Raw genomic sequence first — 7,645 nt, 5'->3', positions numbered from 1 at the left:
CACCTTAGTCTATCCCAAAGGTTTGCTGAGCACAACGGAAAGAGAAACAATTTTTTATTTGGCATCATTTCCTCGCAACGATGATGTCCGTCCGCAGTTTTATTCCCAGAATTTGGGGTTTAAAGAGAAACCCTGATGTTTCGTCATTCCATTTAAGGTTCCCGCAGGAGATACTGAAGTGGGTGGCATATTTGAATACATACAAACGGTTCTTTCAGCTAATTATTGTTCTACCAAGCAATTAACGTCACGATCTCAGTATCCATGTTTTTTTTCTCTTGGTATCCATCTTCTTCATATAAAGAAGAAAATTTAAAGTTATTTCCTCTGAAAATATCATTTTGTTAATGCAAATAAGTTGATTTGTTTTACCTGAGATTTCTTGGATGGGAAGGCATTCCATAACCTTAAGTTTCATCTCCTGCTCGGTTACAATCATCTTCCGTCCGGTGAGACCGCAAGGTATAGAACTCAGTATGTGGGGCTGTCAAAGCTGCAATCTGAACCCCCAGTTGAACTACATAGTTAATTGAAGTGAGTTTTCACATTTATAAATTCTCGGATAGTTTCTTGTGATTAACATTCATTTTTCCGTTTTTGATGCTCAATAGTTATCTTATAAGGAGTTGTTAATTCATCACATGTAGATAGTCACACAGTTGTGGGCTTGTGTTAAATTTTATTTACTAAAGCTTCATTTCCCCTGCTTAAATCTGTAAGAGAATTTTGATATGTTTATAAAATCATGATTTTACTTTAACCATTTAAACATTTTTCTATGCAACATTCAAGCCAACAGTATTTTGGTCCTTTTTACCACACTAATAATTTTTTGATATGTATATTACACCAAAATTGCATAACCGTAAATTTTAGTTAGACTGATAAGTTTAATTTATTGGGTGAAATTACCCAAATAAAAAGTTTATTTATAGGTTTTTTTTTAATTAATAGGTTTGTTTATATGGCAGTTTATTCTTTTATCTGAAAACAGAAAATTAAATAAAGGGACCTAAAAATTAATAAAGCTAAATCAAAATTATTACTATTATTTACAAATATAATAGTTGATTTAAAAAATAACCTAAATAATCAAGATTAAATAATTTTTAGATGTTAACCTCTAAGTTTATTTAACTTTCATCTTGCTCACCTATCTTATATATAATTTTTAATAATAAAAGTAGTACTAAATTTTTAATTTGTCGAACAATTAGAATCGGTTCTAGGACTAAAAGAATATAAAAAAAAATTGTATTAGACAATACAAATTCAATTATTCCGTCAATGACTGGAATTCCAAAAGTAAGAATCTTTCTTATCCCCGTCCTAGCATGATCGATCATGTCCTCTCTGGATATATGGCTCCAGCACAGCATTTTGTTCAACCAGAAACATAAATCATCTCCGTACAAAACAGCAACCACGTAAAGTTCAAGAAGATGAACATTGTCCAAATAGGAACTAAATAGTCTTAACACACCTAAATCGAAGAGAGTTTCTCAATAGTCTTAGCACAAAGATTTAAACTTCTCCCAAGACATTATCCAAATAGGAACATTGGTTTTACGTGTTAAGTGGTTAACAAACTGTGGGATTTTGTTTATTCCATATTGGTCCTTGGAAAGGATGCAGTATCTCCTCGGTAATGAAGTGAGACTGATGCTCATTTGAAAAATGCTCCAGATGCCTCTCTACTGTACATAAGGGAAGCGAAAAAGTGAAAATGCATTGTTATTGTATAAGAGGAGAGAAACCAAGATAAGGAGAAGGAAAACAATTGTTTAATTGATTTCTTACTACCGGTATGACATGGCTGCCATAAGGATGGATAGAGAGCATGGAAACTTGACCAAGGAAAGCGGCTAAACATGAATCCTACTCAGTCTGCAGGGATATTATGGATGCCTTTCTGGATCACATGGTTTCCGTTTTGGTTTCGAACACATCTCAAGACCTGCCCGTCAAGTTCACTTGCTAAACGAACTCTCTGATCAGGTTTTATGATATGAAGAACCTACACAAAAACAAATTTTCACCGCTGAGTCCACCATTTGTAAAATTTGTAATACCTTTATACCTTTTGTATCACTTCACATCCGTACAACGGCAGACAAAGTGGTACTATCTGTCCCATGAGTTGATCCGCGAGTTCGTTTCTCCGTGATGGGTTGCCGTATTCAAAAACTGAAACATGGTCAAATAAATAAGGGTTAGTCTCACGGGCAATGTAATATAATACATAGGGTCAAGTAGGAACAGACCTTTCGAATGACATAATTTCCAAACACATCAGTCATTTGTTTGTAAGCATGAGGAAGAACTTGCCCAAAATTAGCTGCTTTTTTCTTCTGGATTCCGATTCTGAAGCTTTTCCTGATTGAATCAGCTCCTCTGTTGATCTGCAATAATAGGAAACAAAGTTTTAGTAACTTTTATTATCATATCTTAGAAAGAAACGAAAGACAAAATCGTGAAAGAAAAGTTGAAACTTGCCTGAAAAAAATAAAGGTTTGCTATAGTTGCTTCTCCAGCCTCTTTTCTGTTTCTCTAATCTTTGTCTCCACCTGGAACAACAAAAGAAAAACATAAATTGAATATGAGCCAACAAACATAGCGTTTAGCAAAGGACCATCATCTAGGAATTGAACAACGCAAAGAGTAGGGATGTGCTTAAAACCCATTACAAAACATAATAAAAAAATTAGAGAGAAACATGTAGTGTGAATGTACGGGATGTGAAAAAATAGCTTAATAGAAGCGAAAATCAGAGAGAAATATATAGGGAGAAGACATGGGATATGAAGAGCTACCGTGACTTTGAACTGTTATGGTGCTGAATACGATTAGATGATTCATAGTTGTGGATGGCAGCCGTTACACGGCGACTTGAAACGTGCAGTGAGGTTAGGGATCGCAGTAAAATATGTAGAAGATGAAGGGGGCAGCACGGCATGGATGGAGATAGTTTGTGCCTGGTTTTTTTGGGCCGACAATAGGCTTATGTTACACGGGCTGTCACGGGTTAGTTTTGCTTTGTTCAATTGGCCCATACATTTTTTGAACGAAAAACAGTGAGTCGAAGAATAAGGAGGAGCTGCCAGATGTCAATAAATACCCCTAGGTGATTGCTGACGTGGCAGCAGGAGAATGGAGAAAATTCTCATTTATTGTTAGAGCATCTCTAATGGTGCTTCATTTTTCACTTTTTGCTTCATTTTTTGCTCTAATGGTGCTTTATTTTTTTTTTCATTTCTTCATTTTTTGAAGAATTGAACTGTATTTTTTCAAATTTGAAGAAATACTATTCACTTCATCATTTTTTGAAGACACATTTTTTTAATTACAGATTGGTCCCTCAACTTTAATTTGTTCTTAATTTACTTAAACAAACTATAAGAGCTAATATTACCAACATACTTTTAAAGTTTTTATTATTTTTTTATTCAATCAATTTAAAATAATAAATATACTAGAAACATGTTTTTTTACTAATATTTAGATGAAACACAATTACATAAATAATATAAAAACTGAAAGACTTATAAACATCAATCTAAATATAAAAAAAAACTTAGCACATCATAAACTAATGGGGGTGTATTCAACTGAGAGTTTTAGGTGATTTGTGTTAAAATGACAAATCCACTGTTATTCAAAAAACATGAATTTTAAAAACTCATTTAAAATTCAGTGTTATTGAACTTTGCATTTTATAAAGTACTCTGAAATCTACTGTTATTGAAAATATTTTAAGTTGTGGAATTTTAAAGTTTTCAAGTGATTTTAGAGTGTTTGGGTGGAGTTTCTTAGTTAAAAAAATTAAAACCCAAATCCCATAGTTTTAGGTGATATTCTAGAGTGATTTAATAAAAATCATTTTATTCTCTGCAATTCTTTAAAATCATCTAAAACCTCATTAAAAATTAAATCACCTCAAATTTTAGATTGAATACACCACCCTAACACTTAATAATCTGGTAAATCATTTCCAGATCAACTAAGATTGTTAAAATATTGTCCAAATGAAGTGGCTGCTTGAGAAGGCTGTTGATCTATGCACGAACGTTAGGATCTTGTATGGAGTTCAAATCACGAAATAAAATTTTGTTCTCTTCTTTAAACTTTTTCAAAGCATAATTCTTGTTTTGAATTTCCAAATGTTGCTGTCTTTGTGGATTTGTTTTCTCTAATTTCTCCAATAATTTTGTTTTCCCTTCTTCCACGGTGTTAATAACAAGTGATGTTTGTTCATCAATTTTTCTTTTGAGTTTGGCTTTTTTCACTCCAATTGGTTTTTTAGACGAAGATCCACCCATTATATCTTCTTCATCATCTAAATTCATAGAAAACGTAGACAAATCTGGAGATTCTTGTGTAGCAGAATCAGATGTAACATTTTCCAATTCTAGATTTGTATCCCCGAAACCACATGAGTTTGATACGTTTCTCGTGGATGTGTCACCAACTTTAAACTTTTCGAAATTCTTTATAATGCTCCATACATGGATCGAACTTCCAACCTCCTTTGTATTTTGGATCATCCAATAACATTAACTTGGCTTCTTTAAACTGCATATCATTTTAAAACATAAAACATTATTGCAAAGTAAGTAAAATATATATTACACTAACTAAAAAAAATACTTACAATGTCATCATTTGAAGCACCACTTGGACGTATGTTTTCACATTGCTTGATGCATGCATGCAATTTCTGTGTTTCTTTCTCAGTAGTTTGAATTCGACAATGGATAGACTTCTTTGTACGTTTACTCCAACTTGCATCTTTTCCGTTCTCGTAAGCAGCTGCCACACGAGACCAGAATTGGTCGAACGACTGATAAACACATTTGATTGGATCTTGGGATATTTTCATATATACTTGACATAAAAGTCTATCTTCTTCATGAGTATATCCAGCAGAACGTAACGGCATTTTGTAAACAAAGTTAAAATAAGATGTGGATGCAATAGAAAATATAATGATTCAGTGTTGTGAATAAAAATGTAGAACACAACATGTTATTTATACACAATAAAGATTCTCAGATTTTTTGAATTTATAATGACATGATTTGATAATAAAATGAAAAAGTTATTCAAAGATTCTCACATTTTTAACTTATTACGACATGATTTGATAATACAATGAAAAGTTTATTCAAAGATTTTCACATTTTTAATTTATTATGATATGATTTGATAATTCAATGAAAAGATGAATTTAAATATTTTCACATTTTTTTATCTACTATGACATGATTTGATAATGCAATGAAAAAGTGAATTAAAATCCTCTCATTTTAAACTTATTATGACATGATTTGATAATACAATGAAAAGTTTATTCAAAGATTCTCACATTTTTTTAATATGTTATGACATGATTTGATAATGCAATGAAAAAGTGATTCAAATATTTTTATATATTTTTATATTTTATGTCATGATTTGATAATGCAACGAAAAGGTGATTCAAAGATTCTCACATTTTTCAATTTACTATGGCATGATTTGATAATGCAATGCAAAGGTGATTCAATGATTCTCACATTTTCAATCTACTATGGCATGATTTGATAATGCAATGAAAAAGTGATTCAAAGATTCTCACATTTTTCAATCTAAAATAATGTGAATTAATATTACAATAAAAGTGATTCCAAAATGATCTATATATAGTAGAAATCCTTGTTGGTTTTCACAAATTAAATTTTTACTTCACACACTCTAAGTTTCTTCTTTTAAAATGAATTACAATTTCACAAATTCACCTCTACATTAGAGTTCTTCTTCATCCTCTTCAGATGATGATGCTGAAAATGTAGAAATGATTAATAGTCTTGAGCAAGAAGAATGAGCGGTACATTCTGCTATCGAAAATAATAATGTGATAATAGAATACCTACGTAATCAACAAAGCAGCCAGGTGATTCATGGAGGCTTAGTTCCTGGACGTTCTTTTATCCATCGAGATCGAGAAAGCGCGCATTGCAGATTATTCAACGACTATTTCTCAGAGAATCCAACTTACAACAACACCATGTTTCGTAGGAGATATTGTATGTCTCGTTCTTTATTCCTTCGTATTGTTAATGTTGTTGAAGACCATGACAACTACTTTAGACAGCGAAAGGATACAACTGGAAGACTTGGTTTATCATCTCTCCAGAAAGCAACAGCCGTCTTTCGGATGCTAAGCTTATGGTTTGCCCGCTGATGCTACTGATGAATACATCAAAATTGCCAACACTTGCCGATGTTTCAAGACTTCTGAAGATTGGTGAAGAGCGAGGCTTTCTGAGAATGTTGGGTAGCTTAGATTGCATGCACTGGAAGTGGAAAAATTGTTCGGCCGCTTGGGCTGGACAATATGCAGGTCGTAGTGGATAACCAACTATAATTCTTGAAGCTGTTGCGGATTATGATCTTTGGATACGGCATGCATATTTCGGGATGTCAGGCAGAAATAATGATATCAATGTCTTGGAGTCTTCACATCTTTTCTCCAATCTCGCTCAAGGTATTGCACCTCCTGCTCATTATATCATTCAAGGCAAATAATATAATATGAGATATTATTTGGCCGACGGTATATATCCAAAATGGTCTAGCATAGTGCAAACTATTCATGAGCCAGTGGGTTCAAAGAAGAAATATTTTGCTACACAACAAGAAGCATATCGAAAGAATGTGAAACATGCCTTTGGAGTTCTTCAATCACGCTTTGCAATTGTGAAAGGACCAACTCGTTTTTGGAAAAAAGATGTGCTACATGACATAATGACTACATGTATAATTCTACATAACATGATAATTAAAGATGAGCGTGATCTTGATGATCCAATTGAAGTTGGTGGAGAAGTTCCAGTTCTAGAGGTTGATATCGAAGAGCATGATAATATTCGTTTTCAAGAATTTTTGGCTCGATTAGAAGAATTAAAGATCAAGAAGCTCATTTCACTCTTCGGAACAATTTAATTGATCACATGTGGGAAAAATATACATTTCATGCTTCCTTATAAAATGTAGTGTTCTTGTGTTATTTATTTATGCTATGTGTACTAATTATATTGTATGATAATGTTTATTTAATATTAATTAGCAATTATGGTGAAATATTGTTAAAATAAAATATTTGGGTAAAATTAGTAAACTAGCAAAAGTAAAAGATGTTTTTGATAAATAATGATAAAACAGAAAAATAATATATTTGGAATATTCATTTTTGAAGAAAAAAATGAAGTAAACCATTGGAGAACATGCTTCTTCATTTTTTTAAGATATTCATATTTTGAAGAAAAAAATGAAGTTTACCATTGCAGATGCTTTTATATATTTGTTAATGTATAAAATATAGCCTTCCCTCCATGGCACTTAAATTGGTACCAAAATCGTACTTAGGCTGCTTGTTAGAATGAAACAATCCCCTAAACTTCTTAACATCAGGAGGAGTCGGCTTTACATTTTCATCATACATTGCAAATAAATAAGACTTGGTTGACAAAATGACAATAAAACATTTCATTATCTACGTATTCTTCTTGATTCAATATGATGGATACTCTCAACAAATTAATCCACTTCTCACTTATGTTTCAACATTTTTATTGAAGTAATTCAGTTGTTGATTTTTTTTTTC

At 32.1% G+C, this 7,645-nt stretch overlaps 1 pseudogene; it reads right to left on the bottom strand.

Moving 5' to 3' along the window:
- Positions 1-4,055: 4,055 nt before the first annotated feature.
- On the bottom strand, positions 4,056-4,879 carry LOC106341689 (annotated as a pseudogene).
- Positions 4,880-7,645: the final 2,766 nt, after the last annotated feature.

The sequence above is a fragment of the Brassica oleracea genome, chromosome C4 (assembly GCF_000695525.1).
Source record: "Brassica oleracea var. oleracea cultivar TO1000 chromosome C4, BOL, whole genome shotgun sequence".
Classification (NCBI taxonomy): domain Eukaryota; kingdom Viridiplantae; phylum Streptophyta; class Magnoliopsida; order Brassicales; family Brassicaceae; genus Brassica; species Brassica oleracea.
The sequence above is the reverse complement of the archived record's forward strand: the minus strand, read 5'-3'. Positions and strand labels throughout refer to the sequence as shown.